General features: G+C 36.7%; 1 protein-coding gene and 1 pseudogene across 4 annotated transcripts in view; both read left to right on the top strand.

Moving 5' to 3' along the window:
• The window catches only part of LOC102825688, a 40,278-nt pseudogene extending 35,158 nt beyond the window's left edge, over nt 1-5,120 (top strand).
• ERBB4 (v-erb-b2 avian erythroblastic leukemia viral oncogene homolog 4) overlaps nt 1-15,890 on the top strand; it is a 1,604,115-nt gene that overhangs the window by 270,125 nt on the left and 1,318,100 nt on the right. The window lies entirely within an intron of this gene.

The following is a 15,890-nucleotide window of genomic DNA, read 5'->3' as shown; positions in this document are numbered from 1 at the left end:
AATCCCAAATTTATCTGGGGAGTCCTGATGTGACACAGTGGGATAGAACACTGGACCACAAGGTTAGTTTGAATCACAAGGTTGGCGGTTCAAACTTATCATTCATCCACTCCTTGAACAACCTCAACAGGGTGGCTAAGAGCTAGAACTGACTCAATGGAGCTTAACAACAACATAATTATTTCTAGACAACAATCAAAATTAAACCAATCCCACTGCCTTCAATTCGATTCTACATCATAACCATATAGGATAGAGTTGAACTGCCCAGAGATCATCCATCTTTATGGAAACTGACTGCCTCATCTTTCTCCTGCTGAGTCAAGGATGAGTTCAAACAGCCAACCTTCCAGTTAATGACTGAGCCACCAGGACTCTCTCTTATAAGGAGGTTTTAAATCGTGCGGCTTGAGAAATGTGCTGGGATTCTTTTTGTTGTTGTTGTTAGGTGCCTTCAGAGTGACCCTATACACATTAAAACATTTCATTGTCACAATTGTTGTTAGGTTTGGGTCCATTACTGCCGCCACTGTGTCAGTTCATGTCCTTGGGAGTCTTCCTCTTTATCACTGATCATGTACTTTACAAAGCATGGTGTCCTTCTCCAGGAACTGGTCCCTCCTGATAACTTGTCTAAAGTATGAGACACAAAATATCCTCAGAATACTAATGAGTATTCTGGCTGTCCTTCTTCCAAGAGAGACTTGTTTATTCTTTTGGCAGCCGATGGTACTTTTAATATTTTTTATCAAATTGTTAATAAAAACAATTTATATTAATAATACACCATAATACAGATGTAGCAATTCTTCTACAGTCTACCTTATTCACTGTCCAACTTTCACATGCATAGGAGGTGATTGAAAATACCATGGCTCCTTATTGTTAGGTGCCATCAAGTTGATTTCAACTGACAGCTACCTTATGTACAACAAAACTAAATACAGCTAGATCCTGCACCCTCATCCAAATTGTTGATATGTTTAAGCCCACTGTTGAACATCAAGCCATCTCACTGAGGGTTCCCCCTTTTTTGCTGGCCCTCTACTTTTCCAAGCATGATGTCTTCCAGGTTCTGGTCCCTCCTGATAATATATCCAAAGTCCTTGACTAAGTGTCACTATCCTGGATTCTAAGGAGCGTTTTGATTTGGCTTCAAATCCAGGACAATTGTGTTCATTTTCCTGGCACTCCCTGGTATAGTCAGTGTTCTTTGATAGCACCCATAATCCAAATGCATCAATTCTTCTTCAGTCAGCCTTACTTACTGTTGAGCTTTCACATGTATATTAGAAAATACCAGGACTGGACTCAGGAGAACCTTATTCCTCAGAGTGACATCTTTGATTTTTAACATTTTAAATAGGTCTTTTGCAACAGACTTACCTGATGAAATTCATTGGTTGATTTCTTGACTGATTTTTCCATGATCTTTGATTGTAGATTCCAGTAAAATTAATCCTTGACAACTTCACTCTTTCCCCCATTTATCATATTAGTTATTGGTTCAGTTGTGACGATTTTTGTTTCCTTTACATTGAGTTGTAATCCATACTGAAGGCTATAGGTTTTTGATCTTTATCCATAAATAACTCAACTCACCTTAACTTCACAAGGTCTTGTCATCTCCATGTTGTAGGCTGGAGTCATATCCCAATCCTAATGCTGTATCCTTCATATAGTCCAGCTGGTTCACTGTTGTTATTGTTGTTGTCAAGTGCCATCGAATCAATTCTGACCCATAGCGACCCTCTATAGAGTTTCCAAGAACCAGCTAGTGAGCTTGAACCACAGACCTTGCAATTCAAACGACTTTGCAGTCTGACGCATTAACCCACAGCACCACACCAGGTCCACTGTTACTGACTTGGAAATCAGTCTATTCAAGCAATTGAATACAGATATTTGAACTTCTGTCTTCTTAATTATAAACTTAAAGTACTAGATGAAATGTTCTTAAGTGGTTCAAAGTTATAATCCACAGCCTTCTGTAGCAAATCATATGTCACTTATGTAAAGTTGTTTCATCATTTGAACATGTTATATTCAGTTATAGCTAGATCCCACTGTGTTGTTGTTCTTGTTAAGTACTGTTGAATTGATTTGGACTCATTGTGACCCTGTATAGGGTTTCTGTTGAGCAGCCAGTGAGCTTGAACTGCAGACCTTGCCAGTTCAAGCTGACTTTGTAATCAAGCATATTAACCCTCAACGCCACATCAGGACTCCATTGTACATGTATTTAAATGCCTACGCTTGCTAGCCCTTTCATTAAAATGGATGCATTTTAAATTTACTTTGAAAAGTTGAAAGATTTAGCCCAGTACTCTTTTAAAGCAAATGAATCTCAAAGCAAAAGAAAAGAAAAAAATCAAGAGCACAACAATAATAAAAACAAAAACAAATGAGGAGAAACTAAACCAAGGGAAAGTTGGTTCAATTGAAGGTCCTATGAATATTTAAAATAGACCTTCAAGTTGATTATTTCTGGTTCAGTCAGGGCAGATAAAGTGAAACCAGGATTGACAAAATTTGCGAAATCTGGTTGCATGGAACAGTAAGTGAGACAGTGAAAATTATAGGTCATTGTCCTGCTAAAAATGTAATCTCCCTCTTAGGAAACAAGTACTGCATGCAGGATGCATAACAACCAAAGTTTTGACTGGCAAAGATATGCAACAGTGGCCCCAGCTCAAAGATGGCAGCCAACTGTTCCGTTTTGAATGTGTCTTACTCCCCAAAGTCCTGGTAATAATCCAGTCTCCTGCATCAGGCTCCTGAAATACGATATGAAAAAGAAATTTTGTTACTTTGTTTGGCTATGCAAAAGTAGAAACAATGGATAAAAATGATTACAGGTTTTCATATTTTTGACACTATATAAGGAAGCAATATCTAACAATTACCCGAAGCTGAATTCAGAAACCCAAGATGTACATAGTGTAGAATTCAGTGATGTAATAGCTTGAATTATTGAGTCTGCATCAAATGTTTGGAATGCCTATTATCTCTGGCCCTGATGCAGATTGAACAATGAAGAATTACAGAAGGTAGTTCTCTTGACTTTGCTTAACCATGACTTGTGGCCAAATGCCATCAACTAAGAGAGATGTGAGAATCTTTCACCTTAGCATCCTCCTTCCTTTTCCATTGATTCAGGTTCAAGAGATGGATGTTGTGGCAAGACATATTGAAAAAAAAAAAAAAAAAAGAAAGAAAATATTTTAAGCAAAACCTTTGGAAACATGCTTCTGTTCAGTAGATATATTTTATGTAATATAATAATAATCCATGTGTTTTTTAGGCAAATCTTTCCACCTCCAATTAAGTAAGTCAGCTTTAGTTTTCCCATAAAACATAAAATAACTATTGTCTTGATCTCACTTGTCAAAGTGTTCTAGGTAAAATAAAATCTACAACATGAAGGAGATCTTGTTACATTTCCTTTTCTTTCCCTCTGAATTTTTTACCTTCTCCTCTCTTTTTCTGTAAAGAGATACCTAATTTAGTTCTAACAACATTTATTTTGAGAAAACGAAATAACTAATTCAAAGCAATTCCTATGAGCAGGAAAGAAATGAAATGCATAAAACAACAGACTAGGAGAAGTTCTGTCTTCATTATGCTATTTTGTGTTCCTAATTTTACAAAACAAGCAAATGAAACAAAATCCTGATTACAACTGTAATTATATCAGAGAATTTAAACGCCTCTAATTTAAAAATGCAGTTTAAACAGAGTGGGGTTTTGGGTAGCAATATATTCTAAAGTGTTAAGTACAAAGATACTGTTTGCTGCCTCTACTTCTTTCTTCCTGTCAGTGTGACTCTAGGTACTTTGTGTAAAAACTTCCTAGCCACAGCTTACTCAGTGTACAAAGCTTTATGGTTGTTGTGTGCTGTACAGTTGATTCTAACTCAACGAGACACTGAGGGGGACAGACTCCTGGTATGGTGCCATAGGATCAGCACTGGATTATGAACCACAAGATCGGCAGTTCAAACCCATCAGCTGCTTCTCAGAAATCCTATACAGGATCGCTGAGTTGAAATGAACTCAACAACACTTAACAACAACAAGTTTGACAGGACTGATCCATCTTTCTCATACCCTTAAACAACAGTTCTTTTCTCAAATATCATTCTTGGTGGGTTCAAATTCTAGAAGACAAGTACTTAGATATTGCATTACCAGGGCTCCTTCCTGTTGTTGTTGTTAAGTGCCATCAAGTCAGTTCTGACCCATAGCAACCCTGTATAGGGTTTCCTAGGAGCAGCTGGTGAGTTTGAACCATCAACCTTGTGATTCAAACTGACTTTGCAGTCCAGAGCATTAACGCACAACGCCATACCAGGACACTTGTTGTTTAAGGTGCCTTCAAATCAATTCCTACAAGAAGAAAAAGAAGACTCCTGCTGTGCCAGAGACCCTGAAGAAACAGCGAAGGAATTTTGTGGAACTAAAGATCAAACACCTGAAAAAGAAGTTTGACCAAAAGATACTTCAAAAAGCAATGCGGAAGCGTATCTATGAAAAAGCCAAGCATTATCAAGGAATATAGGCACATGTACAGAACTGAGATTCTAATGGCTAGCATGGCAAGAAAAGTGGGCAACTTCTATGGACCTGGTGAGCCCCAGCTGGCATTTGTTATCAGGATTAGAGGTATCCATGATGTGAGCCCAAATGTTCGAAGGTGTTGCAGCTTCTTCACCTTCTCCAGATCATTAATGTAACCTTTGTCAAGCTCAACAAGGCTTCAATTAACATGTTGAGGATTGTGGAACCATATATTGCATGGGGCTACCCAAACTTGAAGGCAGTGAATGAACTGATCTACAAACGTGGATATGGCAAAATCATTAAGAAGCAAATTGCCCTGACAGATAACACGTTGACTGTATTTTCTCTTGGTAAATATGGGATCATCTGCATGGAGGATCTGATTCATGAGATCTACACCATTAGGAAGCATTTCAAAGACACAAATAACTTCCTATGGCCCTTCAAATTAGCTTCTCCTTGTGGGGGAATGAAGAAAAAGACCACCTATTTTATAGGAGGTGGAGATGCTGGCAACAGGGAAGACCAGATCAACACTTATTAGAAGGATGAACTAAAGTACCTACTATGCTTATTTTTGTAATCTGGTCATCTGATAAAACAGTAAATGTTCTCAAATTAAAAAAAAAAAAATCTATTCTGAATGATAGTGACCCCATGTACTACAGAATGACACACTTCCTGGTCCTGTGCTAGTCTCATAATCTTTGTTATGTTTGAGCTGGTTGTTAAAATCGCTGTCAATCCATCTCATAGAGGGTCTTCCTCTTTTTCACTGACCCTCTACCTTAACAAACATGATGTCTTTCTTCAAGGATTGATCCCTTCTGATAACATATATAAAGTACAGGAGATGAAGTTTAACCATCTTTGCATTTAAGGAGCGTTTTGGCTGTTCTTCCAAGACAAATGTGTTTGTGCATCTATCAGCTCATGTTATATTCCATAGTCTTCACCAACACCATAATTCAAAGGTATCAATTCTTCTCTGATCTTTCTTATTTGTTGTCCAGCTCTCACATGCCTATTAAGTGATTGATAATACCAGGGGTTAGGTCCAGTGCATTTTAGTCTTCAAAGTGACATCTTTGCTTTTAAGCAGTTTACAGCAGTGTCTTGGTGTGGCATTGTAGAATAAGCACCTGACCTTAAAGTCAGTTTGAACCACAAAATTGATAGTTAAAACTCACCAGCTGCTCTTCAGAAACCCTATACAGGGTAACTCACTAAGAGCTAGAGTTGATTCAATGGTACATGACAACAACAGCAATATGGACTCCTGCTGTGGCACTGTAGGATCAGTACTGGACTTGGAACAACAAGGTCAGCAGTTCAGAACCACCATCTGCTCCTTGAAAACCCTAAAGAGGGTTGCTAAGAGTCTAAACTAACTCTACCATATTTAACAATAACAATGTTACGTCCTGGTATGGAGCTGTACAATAAGCACTGGGTGAGTAACTTTGAGGTCAGTGGTTCAAACTCACCAGCCACTCCACAGAAACTGTATACAGGGTCAGCATGAGTTACAACCAACTTGACCGCAGTTAACAGAAATTGCAGTAAATGTGTCCAATGCAATACATTATTTGATGTCCTGGCTGTTGTTTCCATGGATATTGAATGTGGAAGCAGGTAAAACTAAATTATAGACTACTTCTGTCTTTTCGCTGTTTACCATTATTTTCTTTACATGGAAGTGAAATTCATACACATAGCTTCCCTGATTTTAAACCATACAACCTTCCTTCACTCTTTTTGAATGACTGCCTCTTGGTATCTGTACACATTCCACATGACACAGTTAAGTTTTCTAGAATTCCCATTCTTTGCAATTTTATCCATAATTTGTTTTGACCCACACAGTTGAATTTCTTTGTGTAGTTAATAAAATACAGACATACAGCTTTCTGGTATTTTCTTCTTTCAGCCAAGATCCATCTAACATTAGCTAACAATGATTTCTCATTGCATGTCTTCTTTTGAACACAACTTGAATACCTGACAATTTCCTGTCAGTGTACTGCTATAACCATTTTTGAATTATCTTCATCGAAACTTTATTTGTATGAGATATTAATATAATTCAATAATTTCTGCATTCTATTGGGTCACCTTTCTTTAAATTGGGCATAAATAGGGATCTTTTCTAATAATTGAGCCAAGTAATTGCCTTTCAAATTTCTTGGCATTGAAGAGTAAGCATTTGTTTACTGAAGTATCATAATTGGTATCCATGAATTCCTGAGACCTTGTTTTTCACCAATGCCCTCAGTGTAGGAACTTTCTTCTTTCAGTATAACCTGTTCTTTATCCTATGCCATCTCCTGAAATGTTTGAATGTTGAACAATTAGTTTTGGTACAGTGACTGTATATTTCTTCCATTTTCTTTTTTTGCTTTCTGTGTTACTCAGATTTTGTCCATAGGATAGTGCAACTTGAGATTTAATATTTTTTCGTAGTTCTTTCCACTTGACAGAAGCTAAACATGTTCTTCCCTTTTAGTTTTCTAACTCCGCATCTTTGTATATTTCACTGTAATGTTTTACATTGTCATCTTGAGCCACCCTCTGAAATATTCTGTGTATGTCTTTTATTTCCTCATTTCTTCCATTCACTTTAGCTTCTCTATATTTAAAAACAGTTTCAGAATCTATTTTGGCATGCATGTTGGTCTTTCCTTTTTAATTTTTATATTGATATTTTGCTTAAGTTGTTGTTGTTGTTAAGTGCTGATGAGTTGATTCCAATCCATAACGACCCTGTATAGGGTTTCCAAGGAGCAGCTGGTGAGCTTGAACCACCAACCTTGAAGTTCAAACGGCTTTGCAGTATGTCGCATTAACCCACAGCACCACACCAGGACTCCTAGTTTAAGTTAGAAGCCTGAATATAATTATAATAACAAGAGAGATAATAAGAGATATGTAGGTGCACAGATGTCAGTAGATGTGACAATGGAAGCTTCTAGTTGGACCACAATACTGTATGTATTAATGCAAAAAAAAAGACACTCTGTTGTGAAATTAAAAAAATACATTAGTGAATGAGTGCTTCACACAATGCCATTTGTATATCTTCTAATATTTATGACAGTTTAACATCACATCAGTTAGTTATTACATGCTTCATTTAATTTATTTTCTTAGAATAAAAATGTGTGCAAATTTATTCAAGTTAATGTGAATGATTCCTTTATATTCCATCCAATGAGGTCCAGGTATATAGTTGCTTCTTATGTTTTTGAAAGAGGGTGTTTCCATTATTTTTAATTATCTTGAGTGCAGACAAATACTATAGTTTTGCTATTAATCTTTCTTTAATGTTCATTGTGTGTTGGGATTTTAAATGGTAATATAAAAAATGTTTTAAAAGACACTAAACTCTATAATTCTTCAAACCACCTTTTAAATGAGCTATTCTATTCAAGGCATTTTCCCCTACACATATGCAGACTAATCAGAAAAACAGTTAGATGTGATGCTGACAGGTCTGATTAACTGGTTTCCCTACCCCTCTTTACAGTATTTTATTGTTTGTGTGTGTGTGTGTGTCAAAGTTTACATAGTGCACTAGGTTCACATTGAGCAAGTTTTATACAATTGTTCCATGACATTGGTGAAATTTTTCACAATGTGCCAGTATTTTCATGAATTCCATTCTTTTTGCTGTTTCCATTGTTCTAGCTTCCCTTTCCTTACCTTCTCATCTTTGCTTTCAGGTTAATGTTGACCATTTAGTCTATCACAAAGAGGCTTCAAAAATTCAAGAAAAAATTCCATTAACTTTTGATTCAGTTTCCCCACAAATTTTTGAAACCTTCTTATATAGTTAATCCGTTAAAGGGCACATTATTTACAATATAATGTTTTAAATGTTTATTTATTGAATTCTGTCTATTGTTTGACTGGAAGGTGATTTCTAGGAGTGGATTTAGTTCTAGATTAAAAGCATATTTTAAGATGATAGTCCTTCAGATTCCTGCAGTCTCTATCAGTCCAGTACGTTTTTTGTTTTTTTAATGAATTTGAGTTTTGTTCTACATTTTGATCCCATTCTAACTGCACCCTCGGTGTGTCCTTCAGCAGAAAAACCAGTAGTGGTAGCTAGTCACCATCTAATTCTTGTAGTCTCAGATTAGAAGAGATGCCTTGGTTCATGAAAGCTTTTAGGCTTGTGGACTAGTTTCTTCCTTGAGTCTTTCATTTCCTTCCTTCTCTTTTACTCCAGATGTGTAGAAATGAATAGTTGTATCTTAGATGGCTGCTCACAGCTTTTAAGACACTAGGTGCTATTCACCAAACTAAAGTGTAGGATGCTAACTTTATGAGCTGTTGTGTTAGTTGACTAAATAATCCCACAAGACTGTTAAAAAAAAAGTTGACCAGGATAAAAAAGCCAATGCCAGCATCAAAATGATAGATGTTATTATGCAGGAGCTCTGGTAGGGTAGTGGTTATGAATTGGGCTGTGAACCACAAGGTCAGCAGTTCGAAACTACCAGCTGCTCCGCTGGAGAAAGATGAGGCTTTCTGCTCCCGTAAAGATTTACAGCCCCAGAAACACTGTGCAGGGTCGCTATGAGTTGGAACCGACTCTATGGCACACAACAACAACAAATTATGCATGGGAAATATGTAGAGCTCTGGTTAGTTGAAAGCAACCATTCTGAGAACTAATGAACTAGTTAACAAACATTTTTTTTTTTAAGCTATATAAGACCAAAATTAGATTGATTCAATGATGGTTTTAACTGCAAAAGATAGTAAGTTAATGCAAAGTCATATTTTTGCTTGTTTGATTTAAATTATAACTGAGGAAAAATAATCCACAGTAGCAAAGGGGAACAAAGATACATACAAGGAGATTTATCTGATACGTCTTTTCCCAATGTTTCAGCCCCAGAGCATGAGTCTGAGGCATGGACTCTCCATTTCCGGTTTTTAACATATATATAAAACACAAGTGCTTTATTTACAAGTGATTTCTAAAATTTGGTTATTATTTTGGAATACTAGATAAAATATGACTCCTTTTTCCATTGTAATATCTTGAGATAAATGTTGTTGCTTTATTTGGTGAGTAATCACAAAGGCATTCTACCCTATTACTTGAAATGAAGATTCTGAAAAGAAAATAAGATCAAGAAATGTCCGGTAGATCATTTATCCTATATTTTGACTGATATTTTATTGCATTACTGATTTATTATTGGTTGGGGAAAATGAAAACTGAAGTACATGGATAAAACTCTTTGGTAATTTTTTTACAATAAAATAATGATAAAAAGTGAATAGAGATAAAACATTTTAAGACACTCAGCGATGTATGTGTATAAAGTATTTTAAATAGAAAATATGCTATCTCTAATTTTTTTAAAAAAAGATGAATACAGAATATGTTACCAATGACAAAAGATCAAAAATACCATATCTTTTAATTAAAGCATCCTCTATTCAGTAGTCCAAAATAGCCTCCACTCACATTTGTTGCTGAATCAAAAAAGTTATTGAAAAAATAGGATTTATTCATATAATAAATAAAATAATCGTAAAAAGCAGTGGTTTTAGCAGCTTCTTTGAGATATAGTTCACATACCATACAATTATCCCATTAAAGTATACAATTCAATCATTTTTATTAATAATCACAGAGTTCAACAACCAGTATAAGTGTTTTTTAACTACTTAAAAATCTTTCCGTTGTAGGAGGAAGCTTGCCGAACTACTAGTCTGTTAGCTGACACCATACATTCCCAACAAGTAATTTCACTCAGCATTGTATTGACAAACCACTTTTATCAGAATGCCAGAGGCGATCTGGGTGCAACTCTGTGAAAGAGTGATTTGGAACTTACATAGGATCATTTGGAATTCTAAAGTAAATTCACCTGAAAGCTTATTTAGTGTGAATGAGAGTTGCCATGCAGTTTGAGGAATGCCAGACTGAAGAAGATTGATGACTGAAATGAGGAGGAACTTAAGATTCACTTGCTGCAAGGGTATAGCCATCAGTTTTGATTTAAGACTAGTTTAGGGGTTAGATGCTCTTTGAAGCTAGATTGTCAAGTGACTCCTGCCTTCTCAAAAGGAAATACACTTTATACAAAATCCAAAAGGCCACTTTGTAGTGCATGTATTGCTTAATTGCCTGTTTAGGTATCTGAGGAATTGTTTATTCAGTGGTAGAATTCTCTCCTTATTTGCTTTGTTGTTGTTATTGCCATCCAGTTAGTTCTGACTCAGAGCATCCCTGCATAGAGTTTCTGAGGTTGCAAATCTTTGCAGGAGCAGAAAGCCTCATTTTTCTCTCCTGGAGCAGCTGAGATTGAATGCCTGACCTTGTAGCTTGTATTCCAATGCTTATCCTAAAAAGGCAATGTACCCCATACAAAGCTGATACACCTCTGTCTGTGGATGTTTTTATACAAAAGATGAACTGTGAAGCATTGGTAGTTTCCCAAAGGGATTTAAAGTCATATGTTTGTTACTCATGAAATAGTCATTCATGGACTTTCATGGAATGTTTTTTTTTTTTTTTTTTTTTTGTACTGAATAAATCAGTATTGTTGTTGTTGTTAGGTGTCATCGAGTCAGTACCAACCCATAGTGACCATAGGCACAACAGAATGAAACACTGCCCAATCTTGGGCCAACCTCACAATTGTTGCCATGCTTGAGCACATTATTGCTGCCACTTTGCCAATCCATCTCGCTGGGGGTCTTCCTCTTTTTCTCTGACCCTCCACCTTACCAAACATCATATCCTTCTAAAGTGACTGGTCCTGACAATGTGTCCGAAGTATGAGAAGTGAAGTTTGTCCATCCTGGCCTCCAAAGAGCACTCTGGTTGCACTTCTGCCAATGTTTGTTCTTTTGGCAGCTCACGGCACTTTCAATATTCTCCGCCAACACCATAACTCAAAAGCATCAATTCCTCTGTGGTCTTCCTTATTCAAAATCCAACTGTCACATGAATATGAGGTTATTGAAAATACCATGGCTTGGGTCAGGTGCACCTTAGTCCTCAAGCTGACATCTTTGCTCTTCAACACTTTTAAAAAAGGTCTTGTGTAGTAGACTTGCCTACTGCAATATGTCGTTTGTATTCTTGACTGCTTCTTCTGTGAGTGTTGATAGTTGATCCAAGAAGAACAAAGTCCTTGACAACTTCAATCTTTTCTCCATTGATAAGAATGTTGTTTATTGGTCCAGTGGTAAGGAGTTTTATTTTCTTTACATTGAAATGCAATCCATACCAAAGGCTGTGGTCTTTGATTGTCATCAGTAAGTATTTTAAGTCCTCTTCACTTTCAGCAGACAAGGTTATATAATTTGAATATCACAGGTAGGTAGTTAATGAGTCTTCCTCCAATCTTAATGTTACATTTTTCTTCGTATAACCAAGCTCAAGCATACAGCTTTAATAAGTGTGGTGAAAGAATACAACTCTATTGCACCTATTTCTTCAATTTAAACCATTCAGTGTTCCCATGTTCTGTTCGAAAAACTTGCCTCTTGATCCATGGTACAGATTCCTCATGAGCACAATTAAGTGTTCAGGAAATACTCATACTTCACAATGTTGTTACAGCTTGTCATGATCCACACAAAAGCCTTTGTGTACTCAATAAAGCACAGGTAAACAACTGTCTGGTATTCTCTGCTTTCAACCAAGGTCCATTGAACATCAGCAATTGTATCGTTCATTCCATGTCCTCTTCTGAATCCGGCTTGAACCTCTGGAAGTTCTCGCTCAATCAATGTATGCTTGCAGCCATTTCTGTATTACCTTTAGAAAAACTTACATGGAATATCAAAGAGATTGCCCATTAACTTCTGCATTCCATTGAAAAAGATCTGGAGTCAGAAAAGTCAAGAACACACTCAGCATTTCTCAAGCTGAGGGAACTGAAGAAGAAATTCAAGCCTCGGCTTTTGTTATTGAAATATTCTCTGGGAAAATTATTGAATAATGCAGAAAGGATCAAAAGAAGATGAAAGGAATACACAGAGTCACTGTACCAAAAGGAAATGGTTCACACATTTCAAGAGGTAGTATATGATTAAGAGCCAATGATAATGAAGGAAAAAGTTGAAAGTATATTGAAGGAATTGGCAAAGAACAAGGCTCCAGGAATTGATGGAATAAAAAATTTAAATCTTTCAAGAAAGTGAGGTGGCAAAGGAGGCACTCACTCATGTCTGCCAAGAAATTTGGAAGACAACTATCTGGCCGACTGATTGGAAGAGATCCATATATGTGTCCATTCCAAAGAGAGATGACACAACGGAATGAGTAACTCCATATTGGGCACATCTAATTAATATTTGAAGTCCTAGTGTGGTGCTGTGGGTTAATGCACCAGACTGCAAAGCCATTTGAACTGCAAGGTTGGCAGTTCAAGCTCACCAGCGGCTCCTCGGACACCCTATACAAGGTCACTATGGGTCAAACCTGACTCGACAGCACATAACAACAACAACAACAATTAATATTTGGAGATGTATGTAGTAAGAGATTAAAATGAATTTCATGATACAACTACTTTACTAATTCTTTGATTCACTGCATGTTTATATTTAGCTCCATATTGTACAGTACAAGTATCTTCTGTGGATTCAATTATTGCCTTAGAAAATAATAAGCCTACTGTACTGTTAAGGAGCTCTGGTAGCAGAGTAGTTATGAGTTGGGCTGCTAATCTCATAGTTAGCAATTCAAAACTATCAGCGATTCCATGGGAGAAAGATGAGGCTTTCTGCTCCTATAAAGATTTACAGCCTCAGATACCCTACACAGGTTCACTATGAGTCAGAACCAACTCCACAGCACATAACCACCACCACCACCAATGTACTGTTAGGAAGTTTATTGTAGCTTATAGTATGTTTCTTTCTTTTGGCATCAAGATTCAAATTGGAAAATCCATATAGCAATAAAATGTCTAAAATTTGACCATTGTATTGGGTGCGAAGGAAAGCTTAGTTTCACTTTGTGTAAACTGGCAAAATGGTGCTTGTGCTTTCAACCCAGACATAGCAAGATCAATACATAACATTTTTTCACTTTCATCAAGGAATCTGGAAGTGGAATTGGAAGTTTATAGACAGTTTACATGTAGGTGAATGTTTATATGTTGTTGGGTGTTTACATGTAGATGAATTATCATAATCATCTACAATGGGTTCAAACATAATAATTGTGAGGATGGCACAGGACCTGGAAATGTTTTGTTGTGCTGTAGATTTGTTGTTGTTAAATGCCATCGAGTCGGTTCCGACCAATAGTGACCCTCTAGAGGGTTTCCAAGGAGCAACTAGTGAGCTTGAACCACCAACCTTGAAGTTCAAACTGACTTTGCAGTCTAGTGCATTAATCCACAGCACCACACCAGGACTCCACACCGGGACTTGTGCTGTACATAGATAGGGTCTTTATGAGTCTGAAGTGGTTTGACACAACAACACCTGTGGGAGAGATGGGCAGGTAATCACAAATGGAAATTCACTCATGTTAGAAAGTGGCTCAAGAATCTTTGAGATTCAATCTTATTTGATATCATGATGATTTAAGAGAAGAATGTAAATACTAGTTAATGAAAGTTATAAATGTATCCAAATTGGAAGATGTTCTTGAAGTCAGTCCTTTAATATAAAGAAATGAAAATACTGGTGAAGAAATATAGTTAGGCGATACTCTAAACAGAAACTTTTAGAAAATAAAACTAAATCATGCTTCTGTGGTTCTAGGAAATTGAGAACTTGGAAAGAGACATATGTTTGTAATCAGTTCACTTTCTTGATATGATTCAGGCGCTCCCCCTACAACTATAAGAACTGCACACATATCCTTAGAAACAGAGCTAAGGATCTGTTTGCACAGAGATAAGAAGGTATAATAGCCATCTTTTATAACTATACTTGGTTCTTACAACTTGGGTGCCTATGCCTTTCCTAGTGTGGCACAGTAGGATAAGCACAACACCACAAGGTTGATTTGAACTACAAGATCAGTGGTTCAAACTTACCACTCGCTCTTTGGAAACCATATACTGGGTTGCTATGGGTTAAAACTGACTTGACAACACTTAATAACAACAACAACATCAAAATGCCTTCCCTTAAGTGGTTGTGAAATAGATATTGCACTGTTTAGATAAAGTAGATGAATCTAGGCCACTCACTGAGGAAGAGGAGACAAAACTTGTTAATATGGTTAAGACTGTAGTCCTTAATTGGACCTTTAAAGACATAAATTCCTTTTGTCTTGTTGGTTGTAGAAATATCCCATGATAAACATAATGAAATATTGGGAAATAAACTGTAATGTGAAAGACTGCATCAGTGGGCTGAAGTGTAGCAATGATTCTGACGTTGGCCCAGGACCAGGCAGTGTTTCGTTCTATTGTGCGTAGAGTCACTGTGAGTTGGTGGCACTTAACAACAAAAACAGAGTGAATTATCTTCTCAAAATTGAAACCCCATGATAATAAAGACCTTAGGAAAACTGATGGTCTGAGTGTTCCACATTGGTGACATCCAGCTTCATCCTTCCATGTGCACTTCTGTTTTCTACTCCATTTGGAATTTTTTCTTCACCCTTTTTTAGTATTACCTCACTCTTAATTTGATCATTAATTAATCATTACTGGTAATTGGAATGCAAAGGTTGGGAGCAAAGAGGAAGGATCAGTAGTTGGAAAATATGGCCTCGGTGATAGATATGATGCTGGAGAATGCATAATAGAATTCTGCAAACCAATGATTTGTTCATTTTAAATACCTCTTTCAACAGCATAAGAGACGCCTATACACATGGCTTTAACCAGATGGAATACACAGAAATCAAATTGACTACATCTGCGGAAAGAGACAATGGAAAAGCTCCATATCATCAGTGAAAACAAAGGCCAGGGGCAGACTGTGGAACAGACCATCAATTACTCATATGCAAATTCAAACTGAAGCTGAAGAAAATGAAAACAAGTCCACGAGAGCCAAAATATGACCTTGAATATATCCTACTTGAATTTAGAGATCATCTGAAGAACAGATTTGACACATTAAACACTAAAGACTAGAAGAGTTGTAGGATGACATCAAGAACATCATACAAGAAGAAAGCAAAAATAGGTCACTGAGAAGACAAGAGAGAAGGAAAAGGCCAAAATGGATGTCAGAAGAAACACTGAAACTTGTTCTCCAGTGTAGAGATGCTAAAGCAAATGGAAGAAATGAGGAGGTCCAAGAGCTGAACAGAAAATTTCAAAGATCAGCTCGAGAAGATAAAGCCAAGTATTACAACAAAATGTGCTAATATCTGG

The sequence above is a fragment of the Chrysochloris asiatica genome, unplaced genomic scaffold (assembly GCF_000296735.1).
Source record: "Chrysochloris asiatica unplaced genomic scaffold, ChrAsi1.0 scaffold00212, whole genome shotgun sequence".
NCBI classification, from domain to species: domain Eukaryota; kingdom Metazoa; phylum Chordata; class Mammalia; order Afrosoricida; family Chrysochloridae; genus Chrysochloris; species Chrysochloris asiatica.
This window is presented reverse-complemented; position numbering and strand designations above follow the sequence as displayed.